The sequence below is a fragment of the Xiphophorus couchianus genome, chromosome 16 (genome assembly GCF_001444195.1).
Source record: "Xiphophorus couchianus chromosome 16, X_couchianus-1.0, whole genome shotgun sequence".
Classification (NCBI taxonomy): domain Eukaryota; kingdom Metazoa; phylum Chordata; class Actinopteri; order Cyprinodontiformes; family Poeciliidae; genus Xiphophorus; species Xiphophorus couchianus.
Window position 1 is genome coordinate 6,078,409 of NC_040243.1, and position 20,150 is coordinate 6,098,558.

At 37.3% G+C, this 20,150-nt stretch overlaps 1 protein-coding gene across 2 annotated transcripts in view; it reads right to left on the bottom strand.

Annotated features, from left to right (window-relative positions):
- LOC114159909 (gap junction gamma-1 protein-like) overlaps positions 1-20,150 on the bottom strand; it is a 118,239-nt gene that overhangs the window by 92,934 nt on the left and 5,155 nt on the right. Inside the window, exon 2 of one of the 2 annotated variants that reach the window (XR_003598682.1) lies at positions 15,574-15,665. The exons of the other annotated variant lie outside the window; for it this stretch is intronic. The gene's annotated coding sequence lies outside the window, so the exon portion shown is untranslated. Of the gene's footprint in view, positions 1-15,573; positions 15,666-20,150 lie in introns of those variants that run through there. 2 annotated transcript variants of the gene reach the window in all.

Here is a 20,150-nt window from a genome sequence, read left to right on the forward strand (position 1 = left end):
GGAAAAAAGGTTTCAAGCTGGTACTAGCAAAGCATACTTGATAATAACTGATTGTTTTATAGCAATTACCAATTGCCCTTCTTTTGTTTTGCACAATCTCTTGGCTCCATGGACTTTACATTCAAATCCCCTTTTGCTACATGATTACCTTTTGGAGAAAAATAGTTGGATAAATAAATAGGGAATTGTTTGATTAATGGGTGTAGAGGGTAATGAAAGTACTAAATATAAATAAATAAATCATAGAATGTTTTCTCCAATTAGTTTATGGTCCCAAATTTGAATACAGTCATTTATCAGGTTTAATTACAGTCGTTACTACCCTGAAACCTATGATAATTCTGTTTGTTATATTTGCTTTGTAACTTCAATTATTTAAAAAAAATAATTTATGCTTCTTGAAAGTCCAGTGGCTGATTAACGTATTCCCATGCCGTATGCATGTAAATGATTAAAATCCTTTATTTCAGAAGTAACCGGAACTGGGCAGACCTTGATTATGTTTGTGTGCAACACGGAGCCGTTTAATAAACAGCGGATAAGTGGAGACTATATGCACATGTTCATTATCATACTCAAACATGTGGCTTGGGCATGCAGGGGCCCACGAGTGAGCAAACATTTGGGCTGTTAAATATTTGTAGTTCAGAGGAAAGTCGCTTTCATTACCCAGGCAATCTGTTTGGGTCATATTAGAGATAAAGCTTGCATCTCACTGGATGGGTTTTCTTTTTCTTTTCTTTTTTTGCATCTCACATATGATCATTATGAGTTCACTTCCTGCCACATTTTCTCATAAAAAGGTCTCGTTTAAGCTTTAGATTAGATTCTCATCTGCAATTAGTATGGAGGAGACGAGAGATGTGAGGTGAATGGAAATGTGTGCAACTCTGTGCAGAGCCTGTGTCTTGGATCATACACACAAACACACACACACGCATACATGCACATGGAAGCAATCTCCTCAGGCTGTCTCTCACCTGCAAGCTCAGACTCATTAGAGTGGGATGGAGGAGAAAGAGGAGGGTGAAGGAGCTGAAGGATGAAGAGGTAAAACAACAGGAACTTTCAGCCTGAATGAAGACGAGTACGTCCGATCGATCAAATTAGCAGCAGCTACAATCCATGTCCTGTTAACCAAGCTGCTAGCGAATAAAGCTTTATTGTTGTTCTGTAAATATATTTGTATTTGCATATCTGTGCGTGAGTCAGGCTGAGTGACTCCGAGTTAGATGTTTCTTGTTGTTTCCTCAGGCATAGATGGAGTGTGTGTGTGTGTGTGTGTGTGTGTGTTTACTGTTGGTGACAACTTTAGAGGGCTGAGGGAATATAGGGGTGCATATGTGTGTGTGTGTGTGTGCAGTCCTACTGTACTCGTGTGTTTTTCTTATCCACTTATTTACGTTCTCCAGGGAAGTGGCCAGTCTTTCGTTGCAGCGCGTGTTCACTTGTTTGACGGATTCGTTCCTGAGGCGACTGCTACTGCTAAATATCACACACCTGGATGAGCAACGCCCGCCGCCTGTCTGATCCGGCGTCTTCCGAGACCCCATTACCTCACTAATAATATCCAACAATACACACAACACTTTCACCTTGATGAGTCTTCATCACAGAGCCTGGATTGAGGATGACTTCATTTACTGCAGCAAACTTTTAATGCATCAGGAGCAGAAAGATGAAGGATCTCACTCCAAATATGTCATATGTTGCAAGGACGCTTTGCAAAAAATAAAAAATAAACATAATCCCTAAGAAATGGGACATTAGATCAGATTTGTTGGGTTTTTCCTAAGCGTATGTGTATAAATAGCAAATTAATTAATTCTGTGTGCATTTCAACAAGAACCAAAACTATTCCCAAATTAAAAAGTGTTTGCCGCACAGATTTTTTCTGTTTTTGTTTCATCACACTTAAATGCTTCAGAACGAACATACTTTACTACTAGATTAAGATAACCTGCAAAATAAAAAATAATCAAAAGATGATTTAACTTATTAATGTGAAAAAAAAAACTACCACTATCACCTCTCAGTATTTAATCATCACTGAACTGTGATTGACAAAATTTATTTGAAAGAAGTTGAATTTTACAAGCCATATCTAGACCTCCTTGTCGCCAAACCGGATTTTAGTGGACATCAACAGACTGCTATTTCACAGTAGATGGAAAACAATGACCAAAGATTTAGAAGCTGTTCAGTTTTCATGACAGAGCTGAAGACGGCAGCTGCTGCTGGAACTGGAAGGTGATCACTTGTTTGGAGAGACAAGAGTGGTCTCAACCAAACTGAATCAGAATGAAGGTTCATCTCCAAATTATCCTTCAAGATTGGGATTTCTAACTAAAGAAAGTAGTGAGACATTACACAAGGGACAAAAAGCCATTTTTGCTTCAAATTTGTCATTGCAAATTGTGCAGCGGAGCTCAGAGTCAGCTCAAGTTTTGTTACATGACTTGTAAGCTGTGTGTTAAACACACCTAAAGTCTCTTTCCAACCAAAGAAGATGGACAGGCGTGAAAATATCAAATCTACGTAAAGCTTAGTGAATATCACTCCATGTCCAGTAAAATATGTTTCGGTTTCATCCTATTATTAACACAATAAATAATATCTTAATGTGAGCAGAGGAAAAACTTATACTCTAATTGCAGAACAATCATGGCACAAAAGTAAACAAATGGCAAGTAAACGGAAATGAAAAACAATACAAAATTAACAAAGAAATCAATTACCAAACAAAAAGCAAGAAAAGAGGTGTTTATAATATTATGTTCTTATTAAAACAAACAAAACAAAATTTGTTGCTTGGAGAATTTTGACAAATTATGTCTTTTAGTTGTAGGAAAATAAAACTATAACAAATAAAAGAAGAAAAAGAATCACAAAATTATGTAAATCTTTTTTTTTATTATTTAGTTATGGGTAGTGACTCAATCTGCAGGTCCTGAATGGTTTAGAGTCCTTATAAAAAAATCTGAAAATGCTATGCATACACAACAACTCTGATGATACTTGTCAGTGAACAACTTAGTGGAAAGTGCTTTGAAGAACCTGGGCAAGGTCAAACAACCGCATTAGGCAGGGCCCATTTCCATCCACATCACAGCTTTGCGTCTTGTTCATTGCTGAGATATTCAACCACCATTAAAACTCTTTCATGGTCACATATGAACATTAACAGCAAAAAGATGCTTATCTTGGTAACATCCAAGTGATCTGCATAAATGTATGTTTTTTGTTTAAAAAATAGAGAGAGTAATCTCTTTTCTAAGTATGCTTACAATATTTTATTCATACTATTTGATGCTAAAACTTTACTTAATCTTAAGTGTAGAATGTATTTTTCTTACAGCTAACTTAGGAAATATTCCCAGTTATTTTAGCCATATTTTCCTGTCTTGATGTGGTGGTTTATGCATCTCTTCTTCTGCAGCTTTGAAACTAGTTTAGAGACTTTATCTAACCATAATTCTATTAAAAAAACTGACAAAGGTACAAATCTGCAAAGAAGCAAAGACATTATTCAAATACAAATCCTTATATGATTTGACCCCTAAACTAGACCAAACAGTGAAAACACCACACAGGTGGATTGATGTTATTGAGGTATGCAATAACATACCTAACTGGAGTTCAAAAAATGTCACCTTAAAATATGTCCTAATAAAATTTGACCTTGTCCCTGCTTGCATCTAAACTCCATATGAAACGTGTTACATAAATATGTCAAAATCTTCCCATCTGTGTCCATTTTAAGGCAGCCATTTTCAGCAGGGACACGCCATGTCAGCATTCTGGAGGTGTGTGCATTTTGACATGATAATCAGCGATAACAAGGTGGAGTTCAAATTAATCTGGTTGCATGCAAAACAAAGTACAATGACAGCAGACACATGGCTGCATCCCTGACAGCTGCCTTAATTTATCTGCTATAAACAGTGATGTGAGGATAAGTAAGGCTGGGTTGACATACATAGGCCCCACTGCACTTACTCTCCTCAGCTGTGTGTCAGTAAAGGACTTCGGTAGCCCGCTTATGCAGCTGGATTTGCATTGAGTGCATTGACGCGAAAGATTTAAATGGCATCAGTCCTGCTATTAAAGCAAAGCAAAATTGTCAGACAAACAGGAAGAAGCGGCTTGCTCCCTTTGTGTCTTTTTCTCTGAGTGTATAGAGGAGCAGCTCCATGCTGCTGCTTAGTGCATGCAGCAGCTGCAACTTGCAGCCTCCTTCCACACTATAGGGGTCATTCTGCTGTTTGAAAGACTGATGGATACAAAAAGCAGAATGGTGATGAAAGATGACGGAGAGGATTGCTATTTTTCAAACTCTCTTGTTCTCATTCTGCTGCACTTCTGAATTAGTGAGAAGGGTAAAACAAAAGCCATGCTTTTGGGTCAAGGATCAAAGCTTGCTTCTAAAATACGAACCCTCAAGGTCTGTTCGGGAGTGAAGGGGAAACAAAGGTAACGCATTTATGAAAGCGTGCCGGAGTTTTGCAACTAGGAAAATACACTACACTTCTTTTTTTGATCAGCCACAACCCTCGTCCTTCAACATAACAACATAAAACCATGGAATAAACCCAACTAAATGAAAAACAAAAATGATAAAACATTATCTACGGCTGCTGATAATCCATGCATTAGCTGCAAAAGAAAATCTTGCAAGTAAATCAATCAAAACCCAAACATTTAAGGGTAAAATCACAATGAGAGCTGGTCCAATGTGGCGATATTCGAGAGTGCATGAATGGAGCTCCCTGTTTCTGCCTGTGGCACCAAGCAGAGACAAAGCACTCGTGCAACTTCCCATTCATAGACTGGGAACATGAAGGCAGAGAAATGGAACCAGAACACAACATTACAGTGTTATAATAAATGGGAGGAGACCCCATCATTCACCATCCCCCCATCTTTTACCCTGACAGTCCCTCAAATCCCCACACACTCCCACACTTCCCTCAGTCTGCTGCCACTGTACTCATCTCCCATCCCCCTCAAAAAGCCTTCACTTTCTCTTCCCCATCATCCATGAACAACCATCAGGATTCTCTTTAGTTCTGTAGCTAAACTAAACTCTGTAGTCTGTTAATTGAACAGCAAGGGAATATGCCAAAGTCTAGTCTGAATCACCCCCTCGGGGTAGTCTAATATCTCACTGTGATCTGACAAGGTGAAGCAGGGTAACACACACTCGTCACTTTTAACACAACACACTTCTTCAGCAAGAAAGCCAGACAGTCTCACTATGTAGCTGTGGGCTGATTTCACTTAGGTCTGCTGACAGATTTCTGTTTCTTTTCTGTATTTTTAAAATAAACATCTAAATTTAAATGTTATCCTGCTGTTCTGCAGTACCTACTGCATCCATTTTGTTCTCAATATTTTAACTGGGTCATTAAGAGAAATCCATTAGAAGTTTAATTTTATTAAAAACTGATAACACATTGTTTTATTTCAGCATTATTGTGAGCAGTGGCAGTTCTGTGGATGGATGGATGGATGGATGGATGGACGAATCTTTTAAACAAACTTAACTCAACAGAAATTGATCTGATGCAATATTCATTTGTTAAATGTAATATTTTCATTAGCTATAAGGTGAAGAACATCATAATAAGCAGAAATAAGTCTTGAAAACATTGTTTTCTGTGTAATTAATCAATGTAATGATCAATCAATCAGTAAATACAGCTAGCTAGCTAGTTAGCTGTATTAGCTAACAAGCTATCTATCTATCTATCTATCTATCTATCTATCTATCTATCTATCTAGATAGATAGATAGATAGATAGATAGATAGATAGATAGATAGATAGATAGATAGATAGATAGATAGATAGATAGATAGATAGATAGATAGATAGATAGATACAATATTATTCTAATATTTTCATTAGTTACAAGTGGAAAAACATGTTAATAAGCAGGGAAAAAATGACTGTGTAGTTAATCTATATAATGTGCCTCACTCAGTAAATTAATATGTATAGCTATATGGACCCGATGAGAAAAATCCCTAAAAAGCTTCTGCTAAGCTTAATAGAGGAAAGGTGTAGATTTTCTTATCAAAAAAAGTTCCTATGACTTCTAAGTTTGTTTTTTTTCAACGACACTATCAAACCAGCATCCTCTTACCTTGCGTTTTATATGGCAATATTTTCCTAACCTTACGCATTTTCTTTTCTATATTCCTTCATTACATATAGAACATTTGAAAATGCCATCTATCCATGGTGATAAAACCCGGATGGAAACATGGACATCTCCTTCTGCATGATTTCGAGGTGCTTCCATTCGAGAACCGAGTCGTTCCAGTAGATTCTGCTAAAAGATCTCATCACTTTGCAACATGCTCAAACCTTTAGTCCAGTCATCATCAGAAACATACTCCAGAATCTCCTCCGCTTAGTGTTTTGATTCAAAAAAGCACCATCTCTTCAATGAATAAGCCAGAAAAAAAGCTGATTTAATCTGGTTGCAGTCAACATCTCATTCTTTCAGTTATGGTGCCAAGAACATTAAAAAAGCTCAAGTTGGAACGGGACCAGTAAATTGGTCCTTCCTTTTTCAGCCCACTTCCTTCCTCCTTAAAAGAGATCTAGAAGCACCAGTAATACTACTAATGAAACTCTGGCCAATTTGTTCGCATGAAGCTGCCATTCCTTGTAAGCAATGCTCTGAGATACTTGAACTCCTCTGAATGAGGTTCAAACCAACTTCAAACCAAGAAGGTGCATTTAACCCATCTCTCAGGCTGGACTAAAAAGATTAAAACACATCTCCTACAGAACAGAACTACAGAGCTGCTTTTCTAAAAACAAAGCAGGATCTTTCACATTCAGCTATGACTTTTCATTTTTTCTTTTGTGTTTTAGCCGATGAACTCCAGCGCAGCCCTTTCAACACAGGAATTTGTTATGCCTTCAGTGAGTCACAGTGCTGATGTGAAACAAGCCACAAACAAGCAGCAGAGGGCAGGAACAAACCCTCTACAGACCAAAAAGATTAACCGACTCCAACATGAGGGTCAGTTGCATCACGAAACGCACAATCCTTCCACATATCGATGAGACTGATTTTCTCGCTCAGGGGAGCCTCCCTGCCAGCTGCCCACAAAAAGGAGCTGATTAGAGTTGGTATTTATGACAAAGCATGGATGAGAAGAGTTCAGCTGGACTGACTTTGGCAAAAAGATGAATGGATTAAGGAGGCACATGAGAGGGAATTAGTCCAGAAGCCTTGATTCATTATAAAACCTTTTGTCTGAACCGGATTCAGCCTCGCTGCTTTGTTAGGTCTAACATTTACCACATTCTCAGCAAACAGACTGTGTGTTTGGTTTCAATAAAATATAAATCACAAACAGATCCCTGAGGATGTAATACAATGCAACAACACTAATGACTTATTGATTAACAGCTGCGCCGTTAAAGCCGCCTCCTTCTTGACACCTGATATTTCCCATTAAACTGCAGCTAGCGTGAAATTGGCACTTAGAGCATCATGATTCGTAAAGTCCCAATACTTTGTCTATTAAGGGCGTGACTGTGAGTCAATCACTTAAAAACAGGCATGACTTACTGCAGAAATTAATTATCACATAATAAGATGGTTTTTGTCCTGCGGCATGCTGCAGTTTAAAACCAGACATGAACTTCAGAGTATTCTGATTTAAATTGGCACATTCTTAAGAAATTATTTTCAATATCATTTAGAGATGCAAATAAACAAATAATTCAATTACTTTTTAACATAACAAAATTAAAATTTTTATTACATTTAGTGTAATAAATTGTATTAATTTAGTCAATGCTTGACCATTTGTAGCAAGGGATGGATCTGCTACACTTCTACTAACACTTCTGTTCAATGTAGTGATTATTTTTTGTAAAACAGATTAATAATTAGCAAAAGGTGCCTAATTATTACTTTTTTTACAGAATTGGAACCAGGTGAAGCTAAAATTTCACAACTTGAGAAGTTTTGATTAAACATATTTACAGACATTTTTTTTTTACTTAAATGCTAAATATATTTATTCTTTAGACAGTTTTGACTTAAAGAACAATCATTTGCTGTTCTCTCAGCAAACGACTTTTACTAAATTAGTTGACGAATATTTCAATAATTGATTCATCACAATTAATCTGAATAATCTTGTCATCCTTAAAGGATTTTAATGAGAAATGAGGATTAGAAGGATTCGTTAAAAGGGAACAGTAGGAATGAAAATGTGTCACAATAGAAGACGAGGAGGATAAAAATGTGTCATAAAACGGGATGAATATGATAAAAACAGGTTGGTAAAGGGGATAAAAGGTATGAAAATGAATGATCAACTCAAATAACATCAATTATTATGACCAAATGTTGAGCTATTATGTAAAATTTAACCATTTCAATGATTAAAATGATTAATGATCTTTAGTTTAAGTGCGTTTTTATATGTGAAACAAAAACACAAGATCTCAGAGTTTCATGTGTCCTTCCTTTAAAAATGAAGGAGATAGGAGATAATTCAGCCTGGACAGAAATATCAGAGGTTAAATAACTTGCTCAAGGATATATCAAAGCATGCTTCCATTTGAGTGACTCTCAGACACAAAAACACAGAAATGTGACGGCAGACAGAGACCCTGACCCTCTTCCTCTGATAAATCCACGGGACATCATTCATATTTATATGAGAGCCATGACATTAACGGCACGGGACAAGGCTCTCCCAACCAATTATACTTTAATATCTGGGTAATAAATCTGTGTCAGCACAAACCATCTATCAGCGATTGTTCACTTTCATCTGACAGCACCATGGACACAATCCCTCCACTGTCGCTGATTTTGCCTTAAAGGAGCAAAGCAGAAGGACTGAACATCCTGACTGAGGGAGAGGAAAATGTTTGTCATAGGCAGTGGTCAAAGTTGAAACAGAGTTTGGTGTGAATAAGGGCCTCATGTGGATTCAGTTTGCTATGAATATCCATAAATATCAAGGTTACAGCTGAGGGTGAGCATATAAAGGGGTAACAGCAGGTGGACGTAAATCAAACTTTAGTTTTTGGTCAGGTGATGACAGCCATGTTGTCAAGGACCAAAATATTTCTAGAACTCCTGGATGGATTGGTAAACAATGAAGAAAATTATACATAAGGATCTCTTTTCATGTGCGCATGATGACTTTCAGTTTCTGTGAAATTAATGAGACTAGGTTTCAAAAGATAGCTACTAAAGTCCCAAATAAACCCATAAATTGGGTGGGAAATTGTAAAGCTAAACTGTTTAATGTCTCTTTACAAACATCTGGTCTGAACTTTTTTTTTTTTTTTTTTTTTTGCTACTTTGAAAATATTCCAAAGTAAGGATGCCAAATTGTTAAAAATTGATTTAATTATGCGTTGCACTTAGATTTCTCAACCAAAAAAGCTTGAAGTTGAAATTGTGTGTTGTGAATCATTTCTTTATTGTTTTAGCCATAAAACAATAAATGGATCCTAATGATCCATTTTAAATTTTCCATCAAAGGCCAAAATATTTTTATTTTCAATCTCCTATTATTTTAATCCTTGCATGATACCTGGGACTCTTTAAAATGTTCTTTTAAAAAAAAGAGGAACAGGCCCACAGCATCACAGATCATCCTCTATTAGAACTGGACATGAAGTACTTTTCTACTTTTTTTTTTTATCAGATACAAATTTGCAATGTTTGTGACCAAAATCTGACCAAAAAACATCACTTTCAAATAAAATCTAAATATTTCAGCAAACTGCACATGTCCTCATTTGTGATGGTTGCTATGGAGACTTGGTGACCCCAAAATGGCAGTCTATTCATTTGCACTTTTTCCGTCTTTCTCACAGTTTTTGGTGGTAAAATAAACTTGATTACTTATCCAACCAAATCTTTTTTTAACTTCTGATTTTTATTATTATTTGATTATATTTTGGTGGAACACATGTCGACCTTCATTAAACTGCATGCTCTCTTATTTTTCTCATTTTAAAGAGTGGCCAGGTGAAGCAGACCTTCTGTTTCATGAATTACTAAGGAAAAGTCCTAACTTACTCCAATTTTCAGTGTGAGATTATGCAGTTGTTTATATACGATTAATTTGCAGTACCCAATGGTGTTTTAAAGAAATTCGCCACTGGTTCCAAATGCTGTGGAGGGTACTTAAGAAAAATATACATGACTGTTAATTCATCACCAGTTTAATTCAAATACTTGGGCATCATTTTTAGAGTTATACGTGGTTTAAACCCCAAATACTTTTGTTTTGACACTAATAACCAAAAACTACTGAATTCTTTTTATCTTTATTGAGATAACTAAATAATTTTCATACTCTTTAGAAGATATTGACTGGGTTGATTACATTAAAAATCTATGACAAACCTTTCTGATAGTTTTGTTGACAAAACAAAACTTTTTAACATACTTCCCACAATCTGTTTATTACATTTAATGTTAATTCCTGTATTTTAAAATTTAATTTGCTTTTTGTAAATTAAATTTTAGTTGTAGCTTTGGCTGTTTTGACGCAACTAAAATAAGAACCATGTAGCATAAACATAATTTTAAACTTTAATCTACCAACTATATAATTATCTATCATCCCCTTTAGAAAACACTACATTTAATTGATGAAAAACACACAAGAAAACAGTTTGTAGTTCTGCATCATAAAACCTCGGGTTTCTTAGGGTTTCAGAAACTGAACTAATGTTTATAGGTGTTTCAAGTGAAACATGCGGAAACAGAAAAAGTGGAAATGGAGACACAAAGCGAGAGAGAAAGAGAGCGAGCAGGCAAACGAATGCAAATCTGCCAAGTGCATTAAGAATTGATTCAGAGCTGCAGCCAAATCCAGCAGATGGTGATTGAATGTAAACGGAAGCGAGCCATCAAATTTCCAACAAAACTCTTTAAGGATGCAGGGAGGGGGAGAGGTGGCTGGGTGATGGAAAGAATGTGCATGAAAAGAGCCGTAAAGCTGCAATATGTTCTTCCCTGCGGTTACGCTTGTTCCTGTGCAACTTTAATCATCCAATCAGGCTTGCCAAGTCCACTGACAGGTCTGATTGCACAGAAATATTTTCTGCTCGTACTTATGATGGATTTAAACCCCAAGATGAAAGAAACCAAAATCACTAAGTCATCAGAGCAGTCTGGACTCTGCCCAACCACAACGTGCAAACAAGCAAAAAGAGAAGAAACAAAAAAAAAAGAGAAGCGGTGATTTAGACAACTGTAGCGTCTTTGAAAGCATATTTAGTCATAAAAAGAAATCTGAACTTTAAGGATTAGTTGAGATAAATTGTGAGTCCAAAAATACATTGTTGCCTTAAGGCGAATCTGTTGTACTGCTTCACAGGCGAGACATCCAGTGTGCAACAACCTTTTGCGTTCTTCTACGTCACACCAGGGACCACACAGCAGCATGTTTACATCTGCCAGCAACATGCAAACAGAGCAGAACCTCAGTTTTACACCAAACCTGAAACCTGTGACTCTTATTCAGTCAGACTAACTGTGCTAAAGTTGAAACTTTAAGGTTTTCGGTTGGACACAGCTGAGCAGCAGGACCACATTCTCTGACACTTTCTTTAAAATACGGTAGATGTTCAGCAATAGATGCTGCTGGTTTTTGTCCTAATAAATGATCAAACACAAATGTATGTTTGGAGCTGCTTCTGTCGGAATATTTCCTCATAATACATGCTCAACCAGCATCAAGAAAACAGAAAAAAGGCAGAAGAGAAAAAAAATACATTTTGCTGGGCGATAAATTATTCCAGTAATTATTGCGATAAATGATAATATTGAGACCATCTTCAAGCAATAATGGCGTAGTAATGCAAGTTTGTCCTCTCAAAGTCCAATAATCTTTAATTTTGTAAAGATTACAAAATGAAAAGGTATTTCAAGGTATGTCCAAAATAAACACAATAACCAAAAACAATAATTAAAACAAAAATTAAAAAAACACAAACAACCCAAACTATAAATAAAATGAATTATGATGTCTTCCTAAAAAAATTCCTATTGAAAAAATATTACTAATCAAAATGGAAATTTAGCATCTAATTAATTGATTAATTGCTTATTGTGACAGGCTTAATTCAGTATTTGAATTTTATGCTTATCTTTGCAAGAAAGGCAGAATAAACTAAAATAGAAGAATGAAAGTAATGTTAAAAGCTGAACAAAATTAGACACAAAGAACATAGAAGTCTCAATTAAAGAACTTAAATAGAAGGATTTAAAAGCTGTCAGCATAAATATATAAAAAATGTCAATATGCAAATTTAAGGGATTAAGTTGAAATCAAACGAAGTGAAAATCCTGTAACAAAAGGCACCAAGATGCAAATCATCATCATCATCTTTCTCTGAACATTTCTCATTTCAGTAAATCTTTATGTAAACGGTCTGTCCTTAGGCTTTGAAGGCTCAATTCCTTCAACTTCTTGTTTGATTCAAGACAATTACGTGCGGCAGAAGCCCAAACCTAAAGCCCACAGAACAGTGGGGAAAAACAGAAACAGCACAGAGCTATTTAAAGTTAGGCCCTAAGCGCTTCTGTCAAGTGAATCTGTTCTTTTCTTTCCTATTTTTATTTCAGATACAGAGTCTCAGAACATCAGGCTGGGAGGCTATCGTCCAGGCTACACTAGAGTGCATATGTGCTCGCCTCTGGGCTTCTCCTGCCCATCGCAGCATGGCGGTCTGGGGCTCAGATCATCCTAAGGCCATGTGGTCATGAAAACCCACTCATGTATGAATGTTATTTTGCTTAAACACGACTCCAGGAGTAGAGTCTGAGAGGGAAGGACAGCACAGGTCAGGGCAGTCCTGGGAGACACATCACGTGTCTGTGACGTAACAGAGAGGAAAAGGTGCACAGGACCTTTCTGTGTTTAGGTGTATAAATGTCACAGCATCCAGAGGAAGCTCACGGGTTGGGGCTTTCCTCAGTCCAGTAGCAATGGCTACAGCATTGTAGTAGCATTTTCCTGTTTTTATTCTAGATATTTGGTTCATTTGTGAAGGTGTCAATGTGCAATCAAACTCTGATACGAACTCTGCTCTGCCTACAAACCCAGGTCTCAGTTCAGTTGACGTAAACATTGGCGCGGTTCGAATGCATACATGAATGCCAAGCAGATAAGACACCGCTCCAAAAGCAAGAAGCGGACTATATTGCAGGGCATTCTGGGTAAATACAACCTAAACAAACATGCTACTCTGGCGCCAGTGGGAGAAATGACTCACCAATGACAAAAGAGAAACCCTACAACCGCTAAGATCTGATAGCCTCTGCATTTTTGTTTACATTTTGTGAAAAAGGAAGTTGCACTCATGTATCTTCGAGGTTTTCATGTTGTTTCCTTCAGTGGCTCTTGGTGCAGCGCCACCACAGGCAAGGAGGGGAACTGCTCTCCCAAATGGTTTGGTTTGCGAACCACACCAGCTGAAAATTTAACAAATGCAGCAAATTTGGTTCGCAGTCGAAGTAATGGACTATCAGGTGTGAAAACATAAAAAAAACACTAGTTATAATGTCAAAAAGGCAACTTAGTTTCAAGTCTAACTTTAAATATGTACTGTGACTGGTTACTGAGTTAATCTAAAAGATAGATAAGTATCTTTTAGAAACCCCCTAACAATACTTTAAGGCTACTGTGCTAAAAAGACCAGTCCACCTAGCCATCAAATACAGTTTTAGAGCCATAATACCCATTAACATGAAAAAGTTTGAAATGTAAATAAATCAAATTCAGCAAATGCATCATCTTAAAAGCAACAGCTCTTCTAAAAACAGGAAGAGATGTGGCTGACGGGTGATGACATGCAGTCTTTATGTACAGTGTTTGCTGTGCTTCAGTTGTACATAAGGCACAAACTGTTTTCTTGATCACAACAAGAAACATTGCAATGGAAATGTGTCATATGACTGCGTGACCAGATGACACAGAGCAAAGATGCAGTGAGAACTTTACTGTGTGCAGGGAACATGATGGAGATGAATTTCGTCCCACCCAGGAAAAACAGTCTCTCTGTTTCTTTCTCTATTTTCGTCCCCCAGGATTGTGCAGAAGCATCCCTGGAAAATGGACACTGGGGTGACCATATTGGGCCGGTAAAAAAAAATGCAGCTGTTGTTTGTGAGCACAAAGTTTATTAGGTAGGCAATTTGCTTATTTTACTTTTGTATTAATTTTTAAATGTTTGGTGTCCAATCTACTAATCTCAGACAATCGTATGACTTCCTTCTAAACGCTGGGCAAATCCTTGCTCAATAAACTCAAATTTGAGCTGAAAATTTTTCTATCATGGTTGGAGATTTTGTTATGCATTGCTGTCCAAGTCCAGCTTCATAAATCTATTATCATCAATACTATTTGGCAACTTTTCCAACACATCCTCGGTTGCTTTGCACCTTTATTCTTGACCGTCTCTACATTTCAGACATGGGTATTAATAAAAATTGAAGCAAATCTTATCTAATAGGCTGAGCACACTGAGCACAAGGTAAGTGCTGTGAACATAACATGTCTCTTAATATAACTTTGAACATGAAAAAATTGTAGAATTTTGCTCTAGTCTAAATCCAGACTCATATCCTGATGTTTACAAAATAAACCCTGTTATCTTCATGGCTCCAGTAAAGCTCTAGGTACATGCACTCTGCAGGATGAAGTCATCTGAAGTCACCATAGGAAGCTGTGTAAACACCACTTTTGACCCTGGAGCATCTTTGTGTCTGGAGAACATGTTGTATATAGAACAGTGGCTAAAAATAACCCCTGTTGGCTTGACTCTTCCTTGCTTTGTGGTAAAGTAAGCTCTTGCAGTTGATCACTTGGATAAAATTAATTGCTGAGACAGTAAAAGAGCCTCCAATCTGGTTCAACGCATTACACATTCAAGCAAAGTGACTCGTGCTGCGGGGGGTTTCTATGTTTGAGGTGAATCACTAAATCCACCTCATGATGGGAAGTTTTTGGCCACATAGCCAAGTGTTTATGGTGAGCTAAAGAAGAGACCCAGAAGTGGAGGATGAGGCGTTTGTGAGTGGAGCTGAAACAAGACATGACCTTCTAAAACAACTAAAATGAAGTAAAAAAAAGAAAAACCTTCCCTGAAATTTATTCTGCTCAATAACCCAGCTTTCTTCACATTTCTGCACGTCACTGCGTGTGTGTGTGTGTCTTCGCCCTTTTGTGCATAGCGGAGTGTGCCTGGCGAGGCGATGACAGGGTGTCGGCCCTAGTCTGTGAACCTGGCTGCTCCACTCAGCTCCGCCTGTGACAGAGAGCGAGAGGGACATCACCCGGCCGTAGCCGCCCCAGCTGGACCAATCAGGCGTGAGAGCTCGTGGTCATGTCGGCGCGTGCGTTCGGCCATGTGCAGCCCTGTGGCACAGATCTCCTTATGGAGACTCATCTGCTCTCGACAGCGTCTGCAGCAAATTGCAAGTCATTTGTGTTTCTGCATTCAGTAAAAAAAAAAAAAGGAATGCTATTTTTTCTGGAAAGTACTTTCTGTACTTTCTAGTACAATTGGAGAATATAATCAAAATCAGAATACTTAATAAATCCTTGGCTTCAGGAAAGGACGCTGTTATAGCTGATCAGTTTAGATGTGCATCTGAAAAACATAAAATGAAAATTCAAACCAATCTGGACAAAATAATCAGAAAAGTACATTAAACAAATTGAATAACAATTTATCAAGAATACTTGATGAGCTCATTCATGCCCTGCACACTGCTTTAAGATGTTTTTCATTCACTGTTGCACACTCACCCATGAAGAGCCTCGATGCGTCTGCCTTATATGCAGCAGCGTCGCTAACACAGCAGAAATGTAGGAGCTGACGATTAACCTAAAAGTGATCCAGTTGGAGGAGCAGAACAAATGCAGCTCCATCTCTTCATGAACTGTGAGTGATCCCACTGATTCTTAAATGTTCTCATCAAAGTCACCTAACATCCATTTTAAAGCAAGGGGGCAGGGGAGAATCAAAAGCTGCATTCACTATTTTTTACTGTAAAACGAAAGAAGTTGGGATTTATTGAAATATTCACAACTTAAAACCAAGAATAATTTTGTTTTTATGTCAGCAGAATATTATTTCCTGCGCTTCTTCTATTGGCTGAACTGAAGATGCAGATGACATTAAATGAGCCGCAATCAAATAATTATAACATGCATTTTTAAATTGAAAGTAAGTTTTAAGATGATTTTGGATTTTGGATATGTTTTGGCTTTAAATATGGTCTATTTTTAAAGCCAAAAACAGACCATGTTTTGTTTTTGGATTTTTTTTGTTTTCATATTTGGTTGCAGATATTTAAGTTTATTTTTTTTATCCATTCATTTTGTTATATTCTCTTCCATTTTACGCAAATATGATTAAATATACTTTATTATTTTTGCTATATCAGATAAAGAATGACCTAATTTGATATTTAATAATAAAATCTTAACCAAACAAATAGTGATAGGCCAGCAGATACAGAAACAAATGCCAGTAAAAACAAAAACAGTCAGCTGAACATAAAGTCAAGTGTTACCTCATAACTGCTGACCCCAGTAAACTGGAGACAAGGGGGGGGGAAGCTGTGTCACCAGAGGTTGACGGTGAATGAAAGGCATCTCTCTGCCCCGATCTCTGTCACGTTGTGGCTCCGCCCCCCCACACTGACCCAGGGGCAACAGCATAAGACCTGTCACCCCAAATCAGGCCCCGGACCACGACAGCCATGCTCGTATGTAAATGTGTCAGCACACGGAAACTCGTGAGCCTGACATATCGGTTTGAATATGCATGTGAGGCACTGGCTGCAGCGTAAACATGTCTGCGCACGCTGGCCGAGGTTCATCTGCATGTGTGTGTGTGTTCCTGTGCACCCCTTCCCACACACACAAACACACACACGTGCACGCCGTTAGCCAGTCCGGGTGTGTAACAGTGACATTCCCGATGGGAAGGAGTCTCACGACTGTTTTCATTTGTCCGACTGTCTACATCTCTTCATGAGTAAAAGGCAGCAGAAAGAAACATCTTATTTCAGCCGCACTCCACAGAGGAACGCTTCTCCTTCACAGAAAGGCTTACTGCCTTCTTCTGTTGATCTGTTCAACAGTGTTTTAGGGCCATTGTGGATAGAAAATAAAGAAGTAAATTTCTGCCAAAAAAAACTTACAAATTTTGCGATTAATCCCAGAAATTTTCTAGAAAAAAAACAAGGAAATTTCTGAGTTTGAAAGGTCAGATGTTTACTAGAAGAAACTCGGAAATTTTGAGATTAGTCTCAAGAATTTTCTAGAAAAAACATGAAATTTTCTGTTTCAAAAGTCTAAAAATATTCAACTTTTTAAAACACTGAAATTTCCATGTTTGTTCTAGAAAGATTCTGAGATTAATCTCAAAATCTCTTGACTTTTTCTAGCAATTTTTTTTACTTTTCAAAATCAAAAATTTGCAAGTTCTTTTCTACAAAATTTCTGAAATTAATCTCAACATTTTTGAGTTTTTTCTAGCAAATTTTCAACTTTTCAAACAAAGAAATTCTGAGGGCTTTTTTTTTTGTTGGAAAATTTCAGCATTTTCTATCAGAATTTCATGTCTCCTTTTTTTTCTACCCACAATGAGCCTAATATGGCACCACATATATGCACAAGCATGTTCATATCTACAATTTTCTTAGAAATCATTCAGACGGAAATTGCATTCAGGTATGGCTGAGTAATATAGACTTAACTTTTTATCATAATATTTTTATATTGTGATAACAATAAAAGTGATAATAAGAACTATTTATTACATTTTTTATGGAGCTGCATGTCTGACACAGCAATCGTAGTCTCACAAACACAAATACTGCTGTTGAAAAACATTCCCATTACAATATGTTTTAGGACAGCAGTCACAAAAGAAGTGTGATTTCAGTCACTAAAATGCACACATTAATAATTTTTTTAATTTCTTGGTATTCATTGATGCTCTCATTGTGCAGTGGAGAAAATAGTAAAAATAATCTCAACCATGCAGATTTTTTAATCACTACAAAATGGAATTTATGACAACTATAATTGAACATTTTTATCATGGTAAATGATACATTATGGGTCTACCCCTTCGGTCAGGTGTTTTATTTTGCTAATTTTTCCTACTATCTCAAGCTAATGCAAAAATTTTAGTTGATAATTAGCCTGAAAATTTTACCCAAAGTAGTTCTTAAGTATACAAAAAAAAAGTTGGCATAAATCACTACTGCAAACACGTGTGTTGCACAACCACCGCATGCTGCAGAAATACCAGACAGACGCCATGAATCACAGGATTCCCTTTGTCAGACGAAGTCAGACTCTTCACCCCCCTCTACGTTTTTACAGTTAAAGACCCTGAGATCTGCTGTGGCATCATGGCGACACGTGCGCCAAAACAAAATGCAACAGGCCCGTTTGTGAAGGGTCAGGGCCGACTGCAGGCCTCATTTTCCCGGGGAGTCATCCTGAGTCACGGAAAGCTCTCCTGTCATCTCCGAATATTTTTCTGTATTTGGTCTGCGCTAAAATATCAGACACTGGGTGCTCATCCAATCACCAAATTAGAGAAACATGAGAAGGTCAGGATTTTACATTTCACACTTTAAAGTTCACAAACTCAAAATTTATTACATTTTTTAATCCCCACTTTTTTCTGAAGACATTGGAGAACATCTCACAAGCCAATTAATTTTACATCAGTCATCCAGAACTAATTTTAGTATATTAATTTAATCACAATAGCAGAAAATTACCATTTGCTGACTCAAGCAATAGTTCATTCACATTTAAATCCATCATTTATGTCACAGCTACTTTCAAGTGGCTCAGTCAGTGCAGCTGAAACTTTGCACAACAACACAAGTGGGTGCACACAAACGCGCACTCCTGCGTCTCCCATTTACAGCTGATGACCTCCAACAACCTTAATCACTTGGTAATTACATGGAAAGAGAGCAAAGCACCTTCCCTCTGCTGCTGCTGCTTCAAAGTGGCTTACAGGAACTGGCAAGCAGAAAAACGAAGAGCGGAGCGCACAGCGGCAAGTGGAGGGAATCCAGACTAGCTGGTGGGGATAAATATACGGTTGTCCCTCAGAAAGCGACACTCCGAGGATTAAGCCCAGCTACGCGCTTCTGTCCGCTGAACAAGAAATAAGCATAATACCTTGATGTTTCACGTTAACCAAGGCCAGCTAAGATATGTTGGATCTCAGTTCAGGTCTACGTGCTTCTCACGTCGCCTACATCACTGCTTTTTCTAAGTTCTTTTGCTTTTGTAAATCCGGAAGTCCTGATATATAGATTTTTTTTTTTTTTACACTGCAAAGCACCTGCTTCAATAATTTTGTCGCTAAAAGCATTCACCTCTTCCAGAGCTTGCTCCACCTTTCACATTGTAAAGAAAAAAACTGGGAAAAATTACTCCGTTTATCAGAAATTGCTGCCTGCGAGCATGAAATCGATTTAGACACATCCTGGAGACAATTTCCTCAACAACTATAGATAGTTGCAGATAACTGGGAGTGATTAACACAAAGTATTCTCTTGAAAGCAAAATGGTGGATCATTGCACACCAAATGCACTCATCCTGGAGATTTTTTGAGATTAATTGTGTTTTATGATTTATGATTCAATGACTTTAAATCATCCCACTGAGCTATCAGAAAATAATGTTGCAGTAGGTAACACATTAAAACAACATTTAGTTCAGGCAGAGGCATTATATGTATCAAGGTCATTATTCTTACAACTTAAACTTTAATAAACGTATTTGTGTCAAAATTATAAATTAATTCAAATATTTGCATGTATCCCACTAATATTTGGGTGAATGTCTTTTGGCAAGTTGAAGTCTTGACCACATGCTTTTTGTAGCCATCAAAAAGCTCCTTCTTAACAGAACAGGCAGAGATTGTTTCAATTTGCTGGTTTTTTTACATTTCAAATTAGCTTTAATGTGTGATTTGTGAAAATGATTCTGATCAGAGTATCTCTCATCTGACCCACAACGTTAACCTCAAATGAGAGGAAATTGCGAGACTCAACACTCAACTGACCACAGTGACGCTAGTTTTAC